Source organism: Microtus pennsylvanicus, chromosome 6 (assembly GCF_037038515.1).
Source record: "Microtus pennsylvanicus isolate mMicPen1 chromosome 6, mMicPen1.hap1, whole genome shotgun sequence".
NCBI lineage: Eukaryota > Metazoa > Chordata > Mammalia > Rodentia > Cricetidae > Microtus > Microtus pennsylvanicus.
The window spans coordinates 108,491,661-108,512,480 of NC_134584.1; the positions used below are offsets into that span (position 1 = coordinate 108,491,661).

The window sequence follows — 20,820 nt, forward strand, 5'->3', positions numbered from 1 at the left end:
GAGAACTCCTTAGCTGTTATTAGCCAGGCTTCCTCCAGGAGGGCAGCCTTCCCACGGGTTGACCAAGGGACCCTCCGTCTTCAAGACTGGTACTCAGGGTCTTACTCTCTTAATGGAGCTGGTGATGCGTTCCCATGGTTTATCCCAAGAAATAAACACCTGTGGAGCTCTGGTGCTGGGGGCAGAGCCAGGGCTTCAAGAGGAAGAGAAGGAACTCCCTGAGGAGAGGGCCAGGCTCCAGCCCCAGCAGGACAGCCTCCTGGCTCTGCTTAGCAACTAGTCAGGCCAACCCTCACTAACCCCTCCCTCCCCAAATGCACAGACTCTGCCTCCTGGTTTTGGAAGATTAAAAGAAAGGTCAAAGAGGGGCTGGAGAGATGGCTCAGTGGTTAAGAGCACTGACTGCTCCTCCAGAGGACCTGTAGCTCCAGTTCAAGAGACTCTGACATCGTTATACCAACATGCATGAAATAAAGTTAAATAAAGTTTTTTTTTTTAAAAAAAAAGAAAGGTCAAAGGATGAGTTGGGTGTGGTGATAAGCCCCAAATCCTTGTGGTCAGGAGGAAGTGGTAAGCGCATTGCTGGCCAGCATGGATAACAGAAGACCCTTTAGATACAGACAGACAGACAGGCAGACAGAGAATGAATCTGACCATGTTCTAACACCCATGCTGGGAGAGAAGGGGTCAAGGCAAGCAAGCGGGGAAGGTTGCTTCTCACTGCTTACCTGGCTGTTCTCCAGCCCACACACCCACAGGTCAGGAACCACATAGATACAGGGCTCCCACACCACAACAATCCTCAGCAAGAACATGCAGCCCAGGAAGGAAGAGCCGGTAGTGCCACAGGCAACTGTTCTCCTAAAAGAGCCCAATCCAGCCAGGGTGATTCATAGAAAAATGGATGAGGCAGGAAGATCTCTTTCTGATTTCCAACCCTTCGCTACCAACACTAAACGATTCTTACATTACCAGATGTGGTGGTGAATGCAGAAGCAGAGGCAGGTAGATCTCTGAGTTGAAGCCTAGCCTGGTCTATATAAGAGTTCCAGGGTTCCAGGACAGCCAGGGCTACACAAAGAAACCCTCTCCTGGAAAAAAAAAAATCAAACAAACAACAAAACAAGATTTCCTAAATCTTTTTTATTTGGGTATGTTTTTTGTTTGTTTGTTTTGGGTTTTTTTTTTTTTTTTGAGATAAGGTTTCTCTGTATAAAAGCTCTGCCAGCCCTGGAACTCGATCTGTAGACCAGGCTGGCCTCGAACTCACAGAGATTCACCTGCCTCTGTCTCCTGAGTGCTGGGATTAAAGGCATTGCCACTACCACCTGGCTTGGGTGGGTTTTTTAAAAAAGCTATTCATTTGTGTGGAGGAGGTGGAGGTGGGGGGATGGGGAGAGTAGGGGGTGTCTATGAGAACACCTGAGGAGGACAGAGGAGGGCATCATGGTTGTCAAAACTGGAGTTAGGGGTGTTTGTTAAGCTGACATCTTAACAGCTGAACTCTTTCTCCAGTTTCTGGTTTTGGTTTTGGAGGCAAGGCTTACGTAGCCCAGGCTGGCCTCTAACTCACTATATAGCCGAAGATAACACCTTGAACTCCTGCTCCTCCTGCCTCTCTCTCTCTCAAGTGCAAACATTACAGGAGTGTGCTACCAGTGGAGACAGGAAAAGGCTGAGGCTGTTTGACCCCAGCCAGGGCTGATGGCAAAGTGCTGGACTCAGGTGCATAGAGCTCCAGTCAATACTTATCTAGGCAGGAGAATCTATGCTCCTGAGATGCTCCAGGACGCTTTCTACAGCTCAGAAATCTAGCCAGGCTTCAGCCCAGGTCTGTAATTGAAGTATACACTATATAAAGGTCAACATCTACCCCGACATTCTCAATAGAATACAAAGCCAGAAAATCGACCCAAGGGCCAGCACTGTCGGGCTGGAAGTCACAGGCCCAGGAAGCTGGATGGACTGCTTCCCTGGAAAAGAAAGCTCTAAGGCAGAGCATGGGTGGCTGACTCAACAGGAGCCCAGGCCCCTCTGGGATAAGCTTGGTCTAAAGTGGTGGCACACTGAACCAACTACAGCCCTTGAGACGACTAAAGGTCCTCCTGGGACACAGGACCCCAAAAGCCTCAGTGTGCAGTAGCCTCCGCTCAGTGGCCAAAGGTTAGGAGCAGACTAGCTAGTTCCAGGGTCACACTTTAGAGATGAAAGTAAGACACTTCTAATCCCAGCACTCAGCGTTACAGGAGGCTGGCCAAGAATTTAAAGCCAGCTTGGACTAGAGAGCAGATGCCAGGCCAGCAAGGGCTACAAAGACAGACAACAAAACAAAAACAAAAAACAGGTGAGAGCTGGGTTCTCTGACATCAGCCCCAGGAATGTGCCACAACCCCACTGGGTTAGTACGGCTTCTATATGGCACCTTCAATACCCGCGGCTCAGCTATGCCTTCCAGGTGGGATGTCCTAGGTGGGATGCACTGCATCTGAGACCAGGCAGCATCCGATGACAGATGCCCAAAACCCTGCATACAATCCCAGGGACTTGGAAGTCGGAGGAAGGAGGCCAGAACACACAGTAGTGCTCAGCTATATAGCTAGTCTGAGGTCAGCCTGGGCTACACGAGATGCTGTCTCCAAACGCCAATAAAGGGACCAGCAAGATGATTCTGTGAGGGCTGGAGAGATGGCTCAGTGGTTAAGAGCATTGCCTGCTCTTCCAAAGGTCCTGAGTTCAATTCCCAGCAACCACATGGTGGCTCACAACCATCTGTAAAGAGATCTGGTGCTCTCTTCTGGCCTGCAGACATGCACACAGACAGAATATTGTATACATAATAAATAAATAAATATTTTTTTAAAAAAGATAATTCTGTGGGTACAAGTGCCTGCAGGGAAAGCCTGCAGACAACCCGATTTCATGCTTCAGAACGGACTCCACAAAGCTGCCACACATACACATAGAGACACACAAATGATAAATTAGAATTTTCTTTTGAAGCAATAAAAAATTTTAATATTCTTTATGATTTACCATTAATAAATATTTGATTTATATACCTATTTTACATGCTTATGTAGACATTCAGGAAATGTACCAAGTAAAACAGGATCATGAGGAGAGTGACTTAAGATGACCTATTCTGGGGCTAGAGAGCTGGCTCTGGGGTTAAGAGCACTTACTGCTCTTGCCGAGGACCCAAGTTCAATTCCCAGTACCCCCACACAGCTCACAACCATCGGTAATTCCAATTCCAGGGCAGTCAAAGTCCTCTTCCAGCCTCCTTGAGCAATGCATGCACACGGTGCATGTACACACATGCAGACAAAACATTCATACGCATAAAATAAGGCCAACATCTTCCCCTCGCCACACTCCTCTTTTTGACACAGGATCTTGCTATATAGTCTGGGTGTCCTCAAACTTATGATCCTCCTGCCTCAGACCTACAATGGCTAGATTACAAGTGTGACTATCCATATCCAACTTTTAACTTCCCTTTTAAAAATCAATCCTGTTTTCACATTTCCCGGAGGCAGAGTCTCTCTGGATGTTCTATGACCCCATCAGAACACTGGGCTTGTAGTGGGGGTATTGGATGCTTTAGGCCAGCAGTCTGGGCTTGGGCCCCATCCAATCGAAGGCAAGAAACACTACTGCAGGTTGGAAACATAGCTTTGTGGTCAGCCTATTATATCTACTTCCTTCATCAAGAACATGACTTAAAAGTACTTTTCCTCCTTAAATCTAAAAAAAAAAAAACAAAAAAAACAAAAAAAAAACCCTTCTGCTAACCCACCCAACATACTTCCATCAACCGAGCCAATTTCTTATCAGTTTCTATTCTTGTGGCCCAGTGGGAGGAAGGAACCAGGTGGGGAAATGTCTACAGTTCCTGCCAAAATCAGATGCTGAAGAACCACCAGCCCTTTAGTTTGGCAGCTTGTGGGTTTATCCAGGGCTTGAGCGCTGTGTCAGGAGTAGGTATAGTGAAGGCTTACTCAGAAGAAGACACACTGCCAAAAGGCACAGCCATGTAAATGCCAATCCTCTGGCCGACCAAGGAAGGAAGCACCCACATACCCGAAAAGCAAAGGATCCCTGGGTAGATAGGAGGACGTAAGGCAGTAGCAAGGTTAGTGGCAGTACAGGTGAAACAGACTGGGCTAGACCAGAGGGTGAAACCAAGAGCCACGCTGGGCTTTGTGGTTTTCAGGCATTGGTAAATCAGAACAGGGTCCAAATTGTTGGCACAAACTGGTAACTTGTACTATGTGGGCCAGACTTCCGTATTCTCTGAACACCCTATCTTTAGCTCTCTTTTGTTCTCCTTTTATATTTAGTAATGACTCTTGAAAAGGTCAGCCCATGGTAGCTATACTAATAGAAACCTGAAGATGTCTGCATACATGCTAGGACCAGAAGACGTAAGCGAAGCAATACCAATGCGCCCTGCACACCTATGTCCCTAGGGAGGGGAGGCAGAAAGAAGCAAAGAGAAAGGAATGAAGGAGACTTGAGTGGGGGTCCTTGCTCGGCCACTGTCATCTTTCCAACAGAGATCGTCAAAGTTTTGTTTACGCAGGCTATGGTAGCATATGCCTGTAACCTTCATGCCTTAGAGCAGTGGTTCTCAACCTTCCTAACGCTGTGCCCCTTTAATTCAGTTCCTCGTGTTGTACTGACCCCCAACCATAAAACTATTTTCGCTGCTACTTCACAACTGTAAAGTTGCTACTGTCATGAATCATACTATAAATATCTGATACAAAGGATGTCTGATATGCAACCCCTGGGAAAGAGTCCTTCGACACCCAAAGGTGCTGAGATCGCAGGTTGAAAACCCCTGCCATAGAGCGATCACTGAAAATCCAAGGCCAGCGGGGCCTAGGCAGTGAGTTCTAAACCAGCAGGGGCTCCAGAGCAAGATGGAGCCAGAGATGGAGACTGAGACCAAGAGAGAGTAAGCAAGCAAGCAAGAGAACACAGACTTCTCCCTCTGAGTCCAAGGGCAACCTGGTGCCGTCTGGTTCCTCCAGTACCCACCCTGCAGGTGGCCCTGCGCCCAGCTTTTCCATACTGTGCATCCCCAGGAGACAGGGTGCGGCCGAGGCCGGTGGGCACCACTTTCACTTCCCTCCAACACTGACAGCCTTCCTCTTCCCTGAGGAGCTGACGCTCTGCTGTGACCTACTCAAGAAGGCTCCTGCTTGCTAGGTTAGCACTTGCCCACCCCTGGAAGGCGGCAGCATCAGCTGCTGTGAGCGGGCACAAAGGGGACCTTCTCCTTTCCCTGCTTCTGGCCCTCACCTCTAGGTAAGAACACCCAGGTTTGGGGAAGAAAGGGGCCTTCTCTGTCTCCACTGCCTATCCTCAAGGGTGACTCATAGTCTGGATCCTAAATTCTGAGCTCCTTGCCAAACTGATGTCCATAATGACAGATATTCGTGCTGTCACCGGCTGTGGAGTGGGGATATAGGCCTCCGTTCATCTATGATGGCTCCCAGAAAACAGACTTTATTATCTAGGCTATGACGGGGATTTCCAACATAATGGTGCCACCCGAGACCCCAGGCACAGGTGACTTGGAAGCTGTTCAGAGTGGGGTCCTTTTTGAGCCTCTTCCCTTATTAAGGCTGGAGTATCATCACCCCAATATGTGCCTTAGAATTGACTTGTGTGAGTATGTCAGAGGGTGGCAGTGGACGTCCTCCTCTATTGCTCTCTACCTTCTAGTTTGAAACATGGTCTCTCATTGACCCTATCACTTACCCATTCACTGGCAAGACTGGGAGCCAGCAAACTCCAAGGACCCACTTATGACACACACACATACACACACACCTCAGCGCACACACTAAAATTACAGGGGCAGTAACTACTCCCAGCTTTAAAAACAAAAACGTAGGTACTGGGATCCAACCTCGAGTCCTTGTGCTTGCATGGCAGTCACGTTACCAACTGAGCCTCCTCCCTAGTCCAGAACTGACATTTTACAGCCAACATTAAAAACAAAAAACCTACCAGAGAGTGATGGCACACTTCTGCAATTCCTGTTACACACAAGGATCAAGAGTTCCAGGTCATCCTCAGCTACATAATTTTGTTTGGGTGGAAGCTTCACCTCAGTCCCTGGCATCCATATATCCAGAAGAGTCCGGAATGTTTGGGTGGAAGTTCCATCCCAAGCCCCCTCCCCTGGGAATTGCCTCAGTCCAGACTCCACCTCCGAGAAAACCCGCCAAATGATGACCCCTGCCCAGAGATGCTCAAGATCACTCCCACAGAGTATTTAAACTGCCCCCCAAGAGAACAAACACATGGTTTTCCAGTCTTCCTTCCCTGTCTTCTCTCTTGGGGGGCTGGAAGGCCACCCGGGAGCACTAGTATGTATCCATTAAACCTGGGCTTTTTCTAATTCAGTTTGATTTGGTCTGATTCAGATTATTAAGCTGGCAGAGAGGTTTATCGGGCTACAAAAACTTTTCAAATTTGAAACCAACTTAAGGTACATAAGACCCCATCTCAAAAGAAGAAGGAGGAGGAGGAGGACAACGACGACCCTCCATTCCAGAACCGCCTTTGCTCAAAGCGGTGTAGCTGTGTAACTCTAGGCAAACCACACCTTTCTGATTCAGCCTCCTCCAACTGTGTAGTGAGCTTCACAATGCCTGCCCTCCCTGTGCTAATCTCACAAACTCCTGGCAAATATTAAATACACAATGGTGGTGAACTTCAGCCCCACAGAGAAGACGGAAGCACAAACAGCAGAGACCCTGCATTTAAGCCTAAGAAGATGGGTACGGAGCCAGGCCCAGGCCCTGGGCACAAAACTAGAGGGGCAGACAGAATATGCCTGTCGTTCTGGGCTGGCAAACAGTGCAGGGAGAAGAACTGGCTGCCAGTAAACATCTGGAGAGGAGGAAAGATTGATGGCAGGGAAATGGGTGTAATGAAAAGGGAACTCAGACCAAGCACAGAAAAGCCTACATCACCGCCTGAGAATCGAGGAGCCGGTGAGAAATGCCCGGAGCTCCCGGAGCCGCCAGCATTTTGTTAGTATAAAATTTCGTATCTTCAAATAGGACCAAAGCCCCTCACAGGCCTATTCTTCTCTCCATGAACCAGAGGCCCAGCAGCCTGGCTAGGGCAAGAAACCCATCCAAGATTGAACTCATGGTCTCCTCTTGACAAACCTCAAGCTCAAAACCTAGGGAACACTGCTGAGATCTCAGAATCCCCTGGCTCAGGCAAGCCGGTTCAAAAATCTTAACTCTCACCAACTGAAAGCGACAGAGAAACAAGGCTCAAAGAGTGCTGATTTTGTCTTTCTGCTCAAATCTACACCACCGTGCTAGATGTTCTATCTCAAAGAGTGCTGATTTTGTCTTTCTGCTCAAATCTACACCACTGTGCTAGATGTTCTATCTCAAAGAGGTCAGAGGGGCACGACAATCCCCACCAGGAAATCCCCAGCAGGATCTAGAAAGTATAACATCCCTCCAGCCACATTCTGATAGGCCCTGCGATAATCACCACAGAAGCAGGGGGGATGGCCTCAGAAAAGAATGCAGGCAGAGCTGGGGCAAATCCTCTTTACTGGGACTTGGTTGAAGCCGCCATCAGCAAGTGTCCCCATTTCAGATACATCCCTTTGTAACGCCAGCCACCAGGGAGGTTGTCCTGGGCCACAGGAGGAAGGGGCCATCTGCCATCACATGTCTATGCTAGCTTTTTATCTTGCAGTGCATGGCAAGAATGACTTGGGAATGAGCATCAGAGGCAGGGGAGTGATTCCTCCCGAAAAGCTGCCACTGCTATTCTGGGCCTTGTCTTAGTTCTTCACCTACATGGGGCTTTGTTACTGTCTGTTAGTTGTTTTCAACAAAATCCCATCCTGGGTAGCCTTTTTTTTTGTTTTGTTTTTTGTTTTTTGTTTGTTTGTTTGTTTTTTTTTTGGTTTTTTGAGACAGGGTTTCTCTGTGGCTTTGGAGACTGTCCTGGAACTAGCTCTGTAGACCAGGCTGGTCTCAAACTCACAGAGATCCGCCTGCCTCTGCCTCCTGACATCCTGAGTAGCCTTAAACTCCTGTTCCGTCTGCCTCTACCTCCCAAGTGCTCAGATCACAAGATATCATTTGGTTATTTTGAAACAGGGTCTTGCTATATAGCTGAGATTGACCTGAATTCCTATGTAGCCTAGGCTGGCCTTGAAGGAATGATCTTCTAGCCTTCACCTTCTGGTTCCTGGAATTATTAGACACGTGTCCTTGCTAGCATTCAACCTTTAACGAGGTAAATTTATAAACAGTAATAAGCACTATGTGTTTACCTATAGTGGTTACTGATATAAAAATCAGGCCACAGAGCTATCATCGGGTCTCCATGGATCTAAAAGCACACCAGACGCTGCTTCAATATGCAATGTATTCATAATGAGCAATACAGTTTTCCTTTAGAGACTCATCTCTCTTCAAATTACTATCCCTATGTCATGCAACCCAGGCCCAGCCAATGAGAGCACCAAATGCACACAGTCGAGTAGTTGGCTAGGCCAGGATTCAGCACTGAGTCCCAGTTTAGGGTTCTCTATAGCAATCCCAGGAAGGGTGCTGGGAGGATGGAGCCAGTCATAAGGTATGTGAAGCAATGGCTGCCCTTTAGTCAAAGGGCACTCAGAAGTAGATTTTCTTTTCTTGAGACAGTCTCAAATATCCCACGTTGGTCTCAAACTGATTAGGTGACTAAAGATGACCTTGAACTCCTGATCTCCCCCCCCTTGCCTTCACCTCCCAAGTGCTGAGATTACATTTATGTCATTACGTGGGGTAAATGAGGTGGATTTTTTTGTTTGTTTGTTTGTAATTATGTATCTCTGGTTGTTCTGGAACTCTCTGTAGACCAGGAAGCTGGCATGGAACTCACAGGGATCCACCTGCCTCTGCCTCCCAAGCGCTGAGATTAAAGGCGTGCGCCACCACTTCTAGCAAGGTGGATTTTTATAATCGAAGAAGTCCAACTGATACAGTCTCTGACACATGTACAATCATTCTCCATTTATTAAACAATTTTAGAAAGTCCCTTACGTATCACTTGCTATCGTACCTAAAAGACGTTCTGGAACCTGCACTTAGGTCAGCCCAGGAGAGGCCCATGAGGGCCGCAGTGATCTGAGAACTCATGGTCTGGGATTTATGGGAGTAGCTTGGTTCTGGCCAGGACCAAAGTCCTTTACCAGCCAGGGTCACTACTCAAACCTGCCCTCCTTAGAAGAGGCTTTGGTGTGTGAGGCTTCCTAGGGAGACCTGGGACCAGCAATGCCTACTGCCAGAATTCCCTAACCACAGGAAGAACGCAGCAGGAAAAAGATGTGTTTGCTCATGCTCCCCGCCCCCTCCTAGGGATTGAAGCCAGGTGTGCCTTCCCCACATCTTCTAGGAGTTGAACCCAGGACCCTGAGCTTGTATAAAAGGCAGGGGCTTTATCATTGGGCCACACCCCCAGTTCGCTTGTCCTTTGATTATCTAGTCCTACCACACCACAAACCAGATAATACTGTCAAAGATAATACAATGTGATTCTGGCTGGCTGGGAATGGAGCTCACTGGTAGAATGTCTGCTTACCATGTATAAGGCCCTGGGCTCAAGCTCTAGCACCAAAAGAAAAAGTGATTCTAGATCAGGCTTAAAGTGCAGAGGGGTGAACTTTCCAAAACTGCATCTCAACCAGGAAGAGTCATCGCTGGCTTTTCAAGCAATGCTGGACAGTGCAAATGCCTGGGCCATCCGTCCCTTTAACTCCTAAACATTGCCTCCTTTTGGTTGTTGTTTTGTCTTTTGAGATAGGGTTTCACCGTGTAACTCTCACTGGCCTGAAATTTACTATGTAGACTAGGTTAAGCTCGAACTCAGAGTCTCCTGCCTCTGCTTCCTGAGTGCTGGGATTATATACATCCACTACCGTGTCTGACTGGATATTGCCTCTTAAATGATATATTTTATAGTACCCTCGAAGTACCTTATTTAGTCTTAGGCTGCTTCAAACAAACTCACACATGATTTAGGTCCCTTGCATCCAGCCCCTTTTCTTTTCTGTATTCTTGGTTTCTGGGAAAGGAACTCTATCTTCCATCTCAGCCTGAAATGTTGAGTCATCTGTGGCTTTCCTTCTTTCCCCTAGCCAGTCTGAAGTCCAATTGATTTTACTACCGAAATCTGTCCCTAATCCTTCAATTTCACTCCACATCGACAGCTGTCCATTCTGTCCAAAGAGCTGTCCTTCACTACAGATGCCTTCTTACTACTCAAACCCCAGCTCTACTGAAGAGATCCCTTCAAGCCTCATCTCCACAGGGAAGCTCCAGGAATCTCCACAAACGTAAACCCACCCCCAACCCCATCCCACCCAGAAACAGCCACACCTCCTAACGCTCTGGAGCAAAGGTTAGGGCTCCCCCCAAATGTATGCATATCACCAGGTCTGTTTGGTTGAGCAGCAGATACCGTAAAACCGAAAGGAGACAGGCAAGACACCTGTAAGCCCAGAACTTGAGAGGCAGAAGACAGAAGAACACCACAAGTTCAAGGCCAACCTTGTCCATTAGAAAACTCCAGGCCAGACTCAGAATGAGACCTTCCACCCCAAAACAAAACCAAAATAGGACTGGTGAGGTGGTTAAGTGGGTAAAGGCACTTAACTGCGCAAGCCTGCCAACACTGAATTCCATCCCCGAATCCAAAAAATGGTCCTCTAACATTTCCGTGCAAGCTGTGGCACAAGTGCAGACCCCATCTCCACCTTACCGATACCACAACAATAATCAATCAAATTAAAACAAGCACTGGATGATGACAAATGAAGCGGGCAGGTGAGGGAGCTGCTGCTCAGCCTGGATGCCCTGACCCCTCTCCTAGGGAGGCTTCAAACTTCTAGGTCAAGCTCAGAATTGGCTGGGTCTCAACATCATCGCTCCACAGTGCAGACCTCATCTGACCCCAGACGGGAGAGGAAGCTAGCAGCCAGGCAGGGGAAACCCAGCTGGGCTGCAGCCAGAGGCTCTATATTTCAGAAGAGCCAAAGGAGAGACACAATAGACTGTCGGGGGCTGTTGTGCTGCCCAGGGCAGGCAGCTGTCTGCGTGTAAAAACCAAGGATCTATCTGTCTCTTCTTACAGTCTTATCATACTGACCCCTAGCAAGCTGCCAAGCTGCAAAGAACAAGCACTCCTACACTTTCGGGCAGGCACAACCCTCTGTGACCAGCCCAGCCCAGCCCTGCCTCGGCTGGAAAGCTGGAAAGCGTGCCTCCCCGTCCTTGGCAGGGTGGGGCATGGTGGCCCTATCTGGATTCTCTGTCCCACATCCCTGGATAATGAGACAGAAATTTTATGCTGTGCTTCCCTAACATTTGTGTTCAGGCTTTGCATTTCTGTATGTGTAGCCTTCCTCCTAAACCTTCCTTCTCTGCTGAGACTCTACCAGTGCTCAGGCTGGGCAGGTTCTCAAATCCTAGCACATATTATACCCAGTGTGAGCCATCTGTGATCCCACCTCCCACCAGGGCTTAAGGAAAACCTGGCTAGAGCAGAGCTGAGTGTAAAGAGGTGGTGGTGCACACCTTTAATCACAACAGGTAGAGGCAGGTGGATCTCTGAGTTCAAGGCCAGCTTGGTCTACAGAGTGAGTTCCAGGACAGTCAGGGCTATACAGAGAAACCCTGTCTCAAAAAAAAAAAAAAAAAAAAACCAACAAAAAACAAAAACCACACACACACATGCACACAGAGAACTAAAAAAATAAGAACCATTTTTTTTCAGGGCTTATGGATGCCCAGCCTAACAAGAGAAAGGATGGAGAGATGGCTCAGTGGTTAAGAACACTGGCTACTCTTCCAGAGGACCTGAGTTCAATTCCCAGCACCAACATGGTAGTCTTTAACTCCAAGATCTGACACCCTCACACAGACATACATGCAGGCAAAACAGCAATGCAGATAAAATAAAAAAATAAATAATTTTTGCAAAGAAAAAGAGGGATGTGAAGCAAGGCCTGATGAACCTTTTTGCCTGAACCCCAACAGAGCTACAATAAGGATCGGGAGAAGGGGGGTATGAGGAGCTGACAACAGAGCAGCAGCCCCCCTGGCTGCAGGAATCTACGTTCCCTAGGGAAACCTGAACTGCCTGTTTGCTGCTTAATGCATCCACAAAGGTCAAGAGAAAGGTCAAACCAACTTCCAGACGTCTGGACCGCACAGTGCATTCTGGGCTCCCACTCTGCCCTCCCACTCAGGATGTGGCATTCCTCTGTTGGGTTGACCAGATGGTTTGAGAGCAGAGCCCTCAGCAGCCCTGTGAGTTCTTTATTTACACGTGGACATGCATCCCTAGGAACAGTGACAAAGCACTGTGGATAGATAGGAGTATTTACATTGTATGTGCACCCTATCAAAGTCAGTCCCGCAAGGTGAGAGTAAAGTTCGGAGCCCTGGAAGTGAGTAGCTTCCTCTTTTCAAGAACCACACAGCCCTATCCCCAATGTCTTAGGATGCTTGGAGGCTGCCAACAAAGGGACCATGGCTGGCTCTTCTCCCTGTCCTGCATAAGACGAATGGCAGGGATCCACAGATCAGGGATAGACGGGAGGAAGGCAGAGGCAAGCGGAACTCTGAGTTTGAGGTCAGCTTGGTCTACAGAGTGAGTTCTAGGACAGCCAGAGCTACACAGAGAAACCCTGTCTTGGAGAAAAAAAGAATTGCCAAGACTACCAGTATAGGTGGAAAAATGTAGACAGCTGGGTAACCCCTATGTAAACCATGAGGTGTCTCATTTGAGATGAGAACTCACCTTCATCCTAGAGGTTTCCTCATGATGGCTTCATGGTCAGGTATATCTTGCCTTTCAGGAACTGATGATATTGCTTCATCAAACACCCATGACTCTGAACCCCGACATAAACTACTTATCTGCTCCCCACTTCACAGCAGGCCTGAGAAAATAGCTCCTTACCCTAGAACAGGAGACCCCTTTCTTACCGTCCTCAGTTTTCTGAGTCTAGAATTATTTCTGGGGCTAGAGAAATGGCTCAGCAATTGAGAGCCATTGTTGCTCTTACATAGAGGACTAGAATTTGGTTTCCAGCACCCACACTGGGCAGCTCACAATCACCTGTAACTCTAGCTCCTGGGGATCTGACAGCCTCTTCTGGCTTCTACAAGCACCCACCACCCACACACGACACACATGTATTATACATGTACACACACACACACACACTCACACACACACTCACACACTGGCTTTAAATAAATCTTTAGAGTCATTTCCCCTGCCCTTGGCACCTTGGGTATTCCCAAGTGATGCTGAGGAACCAGCCAGAAGCTAAACAGGAACAGGTCCATGGGAACACCAAGCCCTCTGGGGCAGGGCAGAACACAGAAGGCCAACCACAGAAAATCCCAGGGCAAGCCAACCCCAATGGACCCTCCTTGCTTCCTAGAGGAGAATGCAAAAGCCCATCCCAGGCCTTTCCCACCACATCCCCTGGGGTTGCTACCTGTTCTCTGCACAGCCCCAGGACTCAGTACAGGCCTATGAAAAAAACTTTAATTTCTTCCTGGCATTTTAGCTCCAAGTCACCATGTACCTCAAATGACAAGAACTTTGTCTTTAACTGGATATGGGTGGGATTGGGGGTCAGAGACAAGAGACTCAGCATTCCACTGTTTACTGTTGTAAGGCTCCTTTGAAAGCAAAGGGGCCCTGTGGGAAAAGGCAGGAAGAATTAGATGTGAGGGGGATCTCTCCTGCAATCCACCTCTTTTCTCCCCTCTTCCACCAGCCCCATCCCCTCCACATTCCCTTTAACCACAGAAACAAATAACTTGTTGATTTTTCCTGCCAGAGCAGTTCCCTCTAGACCAATTAGCTATTTGCATTTGTTGCTGATTTTCTTCCTCTCAAGGCTGCTGACCTGCTAAGGCTGAGAGGCTGGGGCCTCTCCACAGGGCTAGGACTCCAACCCCTGAAAGATTCAAGGCAGAAGAGGTAGAGCAGTGAGGGCTGCTCCTCGGGGTCCCCAGGTTATGTCTCGAGCCCCACGATGCTGTCCTTTGATAAGCCAGGAAGCCTCTGCCCGAGGACAGCCTCAGCTCTAACCACATAGCAAATGGTGGCCTTCGGTAGCTCTATGGCATATCCTCATTCTGATCCCAGTCAGAAAAGAAGGAATCAAACAGAAAAAAATGCTGATAGGCGTGGTAGCATAGGAAGTAGACACAGGGGGACCAAGAATTTGAAGCCAGTCTGGGTTACATAACATGTTCCAGGCTAGCTGTATACCAGGCCACAGGAGAACCCAAGGCCTGCTGGGGAAAGAGCAATGCCTCAGAGATAGAAGACCCGGGCCCTACTGCTCCTTCCCCAATAGTTCAGCATGAATAACTCCAGAGTCAGGGCCTCATGCCAATCCACCTGAAGGAAGAGGAGAGGCTGGGGACCCTCTTACGCTTTCAACATCTTTTTGTTTGTTTGCTGTTTTGAGACAAGGCTTCTCTGTGTAACCCTGGCTGCTCTGTGGACCAGGATGATCTCCAACTCAGAGCTCCGCCTGCCTCTGCCTCCCGAGTGCTGGGATTAAAGGCGTGCACCACCACACTGCTGCTTTCAGCATCTTAGACTGGGCCGGGCGGTGGTGGCGCACGCCTTTAATCCCAGCACTTGGGAGGCAGAGGCAGGCGGATCTCTGTGAGTTCGAGACCAGCCTGGTCTACAGAGCTAGTTCCAGGACAGGCTCCAAAGCCACAGCGAAACCCTGTCTCGAAAAACCAAAAAAAAAAAAAAAAAAAATCAACATCTTAGACTGGAACTGTGTGTGCTATGTCTACATTTGATATTTTACAAGTAAAATTTTAGTACCCATGGACTGGAGCTATGGCTCAGTAGTTAGGAACATCTACTTTAAAAAAGAACCAAAGTTCCGTTCCCAGAGCCCGCATAAGGCAGCTCAGAACTGCCTGTGACGTCAGCTCCTGGGAGGTCGGAAGCCTCTGGCCTCTGTGGACACTGCCACTCACGTGCTCACGCCCACACACAGACACACAAGCGTACACATAATTAAAAACAATAAAAATAAGCCTTTAAATAATTTAACAACTATATCAAAATAAGCACAAATTAAATTCCCCCCTCTTACATTTTCTCCCCTTCCTCCCCTTTCCTCACCGCCTCTCTCAATTCTGTGTTAAAAATCAGGAAAATAACACAGAGATCTTAACCGACAGAACACACACCGCTCTGTTCCCGGACGTTAGCCTTCTGCTCTGGAAATCTACGGGAATAGAGTACTCTTCTGTGCGGCCCTTCAGTGGACCCTGCTCTTGTCCTCCTGCCCACTCCCACAGGAGGAACTCCCCCTCCATAGCTAGAAACCTGCGGTGGCTGGAAGCCCAGCTATGCCCTCGGGCCGAGATGAGATCTGTGAAGGCAACAGGAACGCTCGATTGACAATATGTTGTAATTACAATAATGATTTGTAAATAAGCAACAAGAAGTACTTGGGAACGGCTGGCCGGGGACACACGCAGCTGTCCCTAGTGAGTCCTGCCTAGCTGAAGGAAAAGTCTGCATTCAGTAGGTGCAGACCAAGCGGAGACTCTTTCCTTGGGAAACACTACTTGGAGATTTCAACCCTAATAGCTAACAAAAATTTATTAACAAGCATTCTGAGCAAAGAGAAAAAAAGTACAAGTCCCTAGAGAAATGGGGCAGGCCCTTTGACTGCTATGGACTTGGATATGCAGGAACATGGGGTAGAATGGGAGACTGATGGAACGGGAGGCTGGGGTAGAGAAACTGAGCGAAGCGGGGTGGGGGGAGCCCATCCTAGGCAAAGGGGGGAGGAAAGAGATGCGATGGTGGTGGCTACCAAGCCCCAGCTGCTCTCATTTACTATGGCGGGCCTCGGTTTGAGGCACCAAACTTCAGACAGCTTGGGGACAGGAGTAAAAATGCTGACGGAGATGCCAGGTATGCCATTGGCAGCCACAGGCAGCGTCTGCAAAGTAGGCCATATTATCTCCTGAGAACCTCCTTCCTGGGTGGCCCTTTTCAGCTCAAGGAAGCAACCCTCACGTAGGCATCAAAACGCCAAACTCCAGAGAATCAAGTATTTTTCCAGAAGATGACAGCGACTTTTCAGAGCCTCTTTCAGTCCCCCCCTTTTCCATTTCTACTGCCAAGTCCCAGCCTTCATGACATCTTACTCAGGCCCTATCTGGTTTTCCGTATCATCCCTCCTCTCCTTGTCCCCTGATGACCCTGCCATACCAGGCTGCCTATCAGTCTGCCCTTGGCTGGCTCAGAAACCTGTCACACCAAGCCCTTTGCCACCTGCCAACTCAAGTCCTTGCCTAGTGCTTTTTGGGTCAGTCTCTCATAGTACCTCCAGGGCCCATTTCCTCGTTCTCTCTCAAGAGAGTCTGGAAGGACTACGGGTCACGCTGCCAGTCCTGCCCTCACCACTGGGAGGCACGTGGCCCAGGCTGGGATGGGAATCTGGGCACAGCCCATCTTGGAGACCAAGTCCATGACACTCTCATGAGGCTATACCCACCCTGAGACTCTGAAGAGCATGTGAGCCCCAAGTCACCCCTCCCTCTGACTGTCATCTCACAGCCTTCAGGAGAGCCCTTTCTTACCAAAGAAACACTACAAAGTCAAAGTCTCAGATGCAAAGTTTCTTACTGGCCTCTTCCTTTCTTCTAATCTCTTGCCCCTCTTTCTCCATTCAGAGAGAGCCAAAGAAACTACATTTCCTTCCCCTAAGGCATATTGTAGAGACTAGAACCCCTAAAAGTGAACGACAACAACTACAAACTAGGACCTCTTTGCTAAAATAAGCAGTAAGACTAAATGTCACTCCCATCTTTCCCTGCCTCGCCTCTAGCCTCTCTTGCCTGACCGCGACATATCCAAAAAGTAAGCATGCTGCCCTGTATCCAGAAAGAAGTAATGCTTCCACAGGCTCAGAAGCGGCTAGCGGGCATTAGGCCAGCCTTTTTTTGGTCCTGTCTTATTTCTGCACAGCTCTCTAAGCTTCCTCAACTCAAGCGTACAAATGGATAGTTCACCAGGGTCTTCAATCTGAAGGCCTCATGGCATGTAAAACTATGATTAATTAATAAAAAGATTTGTTACACTTTTCTCCTGTTAATTTTTGTTGGTTTGATTTCTTCATATAGGGTCTTACTATATAGTCCAGACTAACCTTGAACTCATAACCCTCCTATTTCAGGTTCCCAAGTCCTGGGATTGCAGATATGCCCTACCATGCATGTTTTTTGCTGTTGTTGGTTTTGTTCCTGGAATTCATCTATATGTATGCACGTGTGTGCATGTGTGTTGTATGCACAGAGCATTCACCTCCTTTGAGGCAGGTCTCTTATTAGTCTGAATCTCACCGACTGGCCAGCAAGCCCCATGCATCCTCCTGCCTCTGCACTCCTGCACTGAGTTTACAAGCATGCACCACCATGCCTGACATTTTTTATTCGGGTGCTGGGAATTTAATCCAGGTCCTCATGTTTGAAAGTCAAGCTCTTTATGAACCAAGATCTCTCCCCAGCCCTGGATGTTGTACTTTAAATTTCACATGTAAAATAATGACAATGGTGTCCACCTTACAAGGCGGCTATGAGGCTTCCCTACAGCATGAGGACATCTATTGTGGGGCTGGGTTAGCCGTGAGCATTCAAAGAACCCATTCCTGGAGCCATCAGGAGGACTAATTTAACAGACGGGCGGGAATGTGAGTCCTGGGGCCCACACCCTGTCTTTCAGTTTCTTACTAGCCCTACCTGGATCTAGATCTGCCTGGATATATATATCTGCCTATATATCTGCATCTACTTCTCATTGGCATGTAAACAGATAGGAAATATTTGCAAAACACAGTATGGTTCCTCTGGCTTGTCTGAACTCCAGATTCTTGGGCATCTTGTCCAGTGTGCAGCCATCACAGGACTTCACCTGGCAGGCACCCTAATCCTCTCAGTCTGGAAAATCTGGATGGAACAGACAAGCGTCTGTCTCAGCTGCCGCTTTATTGTATCTAGGCAGCTAACCTTTTCCAAAGTCCTGGTTCCTAAACATCCTGTTTGGTCCTGAGGCCCTCCTTCCAAGAACGGGGCTGTCGTTAGAGCAGGCCTGGCAGCTCAGGCTCCATAGTCAGGCCACGTACAACCCTGGGCGGCAACAGAATCAAAGACAAAGGCTACCACAGCACAGCTGCCAGAATAAGCCAGGAAATAAGGTGAACGAAAGTCTTTCCGTCTGTCAGGATTAGCTTACCATGCAGCTGTAATGGCTCAACTCAGCATCTGTCAAACTGTTAGACCCAAGGAGCTGAAGAGAGGTACAAATTCAGACCAACTGAAACAAAAAAAACTCCGGCAACATGGCATAGGGATCTGTGCCTGAACTAACTCTCCAGGGGATTTCAAGATCTGGAAAATACAAAGCACCCAGCCATAAACCTTTAATCATAAGCCTTTCTGCTCTGCCAGGCATCGTGGTACAAATCAGAGAAGAGACAGGAGGGTCACTGAAAGCTCCAAGCTAGCAAGGACTATACAGTAAGTTCAAGGCCAACCAGGACAACGGTGGCGCCCGCCTTTGATCCCAGCCAGGGAGGCAGAGGCAGGCGGATCTCTGTGAGTTCGAGACCAGCCTGGTCTACAAGAGCTAGTTCCAGGACAGGCTCCAAAGCCACAGAGAAACCCTGTCTCAAAAAACAAAAAACAAAACAAAACAAAACAAAAAAAGGCCAACCAGGGCTCTATAGTAAGACACCACTTCAAAATGAAAGCTAAGGCAGGCAAGACGGCTCAGGGAATAAAAGCCCATGCCACCAAGCCTGACCACCTGGGTCTGATGCCCAAAACCCACATATGGAAGGTGAGAACTGACCCCTGCAAGTTCTCCTCTGACCTCCACACATGGGTCAAGACACATACGAACACACACACCCCCCAAATTAATTACTTTTCTAAAAACTGAAAACAAAACGACAACAAAACCTCTGCTTCAACTGCGCACCCGCTAAAGTATTCCAGAAATAAAGATGCATTTAAAGAACTTCCACAAAATCAGGTACACGGCTCAGGATCAGGGCGCACAGCACACCTAGAATCCCAGGACTTGGGCAGAGGCGAGAGAATCAGTTCAAGGCCATTTTCAGCTTCGCACCAAATCTGAAGACAGCCCAGACCTCATGGAAGACCTTGTCTCAAAGGCAAAACAAAATGCAAATACACAAGACCACTACGGCGAACAAAATACACTAGAGAATAACAAAGGAATCCATTTCCCACCTCTCTTCCTGAACCATAGTCCCTATATCATCTCCTACTATTAAAAAAAAAAAAGACTCAAGGGAGCTGGCTCAGTGGTTAAGAGCACCTGTTGCTTTTGCGGAGGACCAAGTTGGTTCCCAGAACCCCCATCTAGGGTCTTACAACCACCTGAAACTCCAGTTCCAGGGCAGCTGCTTCCCTCTTCTGGCCTCTCAGGGCAGCCACATGCACATGCTCAGACGCAGGCAGACACACATAGAAAAATGAGATGAATCTTTAAGAGAAGAACTCAAGCTAAAGAAGAAACCGAGCTGCCTCGCTTTCCCCACACCTGGAACCTTGCTGTTTCAGATCCCTCAAACTGAAACAGCTGCCGAGGCTTGTGTGTGGAGGTCAAAGGACAAGTTTATACAATCAGTTCTCTTCTTCCAACGTATTTGGGCTCAGGGGTTAAGCTCAGATTGCCAGTCTCGTTTGACAAGTTCCTTTACCTGGAAGCAGTCTCAAAGACCCCTCTTTTGGGGTTTCTGAGACAAGATCTCATTGTATAGCCTGGAATGTCTTCAAATGGTAATCATCTTGCCATCCCGAATGCTGGCATAACAGGTGTGTGCCACCCTGCCTGAGTCTGGTGATTCTTAATGGCTTCAAAACTAGTTCTATCTTTTGGGCTCTAAAAGTGCCTATGACCTATCAGCATGCCATAGAACTCTACAGTGGCCTCTGGGGCACGGACACTCCCACTGGCCCCTGGCAGGCTTGTATAGTGTGCAGATGTAGACATAAACATTCACACAGACAGTTGGCCCCCTGGCCTCACTTTTCCATTCTCAAGTTACAAGGTTAAAAGCATCCTATTCACAGCCAAGGGGGAGGGAGCATGGGAGGGACCACGTTGAAGCAGAGAACCATCTGGTTCAGATCAAGACTGCTCACTCAGGACCCCCGCAAACTTCAGAAGACTCCCATCCCTCCCTGATGGCTCACAGGTTCCCCTCCTCCCTTCCCCACTTTTTACTGGGAGACTGGAGATAAGGGAAGACTAGTGTGACCCAAAGGAAAAGTCAGCTGAAGAAACAGGGTTAAAACCAGCCAAACAAACAAAAACTGGATCATACCACGCCTATGTGTCCCCCTCCCTCTTTCCTTCAAGTCGGATGCACCAGGACTAAACTTGAGATCCCCACCTACGGGCACAGCCACAGCGCCTTCCTCCACAAAGCTCTCAGAGCGCACACATCAGGCATCCCTCCCGAAGGGGCAACCACTCCAAAGTTAACAGCAGAAGCCAGATTAGCTGAGGGTATAGTGACCAGAGTTCTCCAACGCCACCATCTCCATAAGGGTAAACGGTGCCTTCCAAACCAGACTCCGGAGCCCACCAAGCTTGAAGAAGGGAAGGCCAATCGGTTTCTAGACATTTGTACACAAGTAGGAGCATGGGTCACTAGCTAGAAATAACTACTTC

The 20,820-nt window shown here is 48.4% G+C and overlaps 1 protein-coding gene across 1 annotated transcript in view; it reads right to left on the reverse strand.

Annotated features, from left to right (window-relative positions):
• St3gal2 (ST3 beta-galactoside alpha-2,3-sialyltransferase 2) overlaps positions 1-20,820 on the reverse strand; it is a 52,017-nt gene that overhangs the window by 30,126 nt on the left and 1,071 nt on the right. The gene's annotated exons all lie outside the window — the stretch shown is intronic.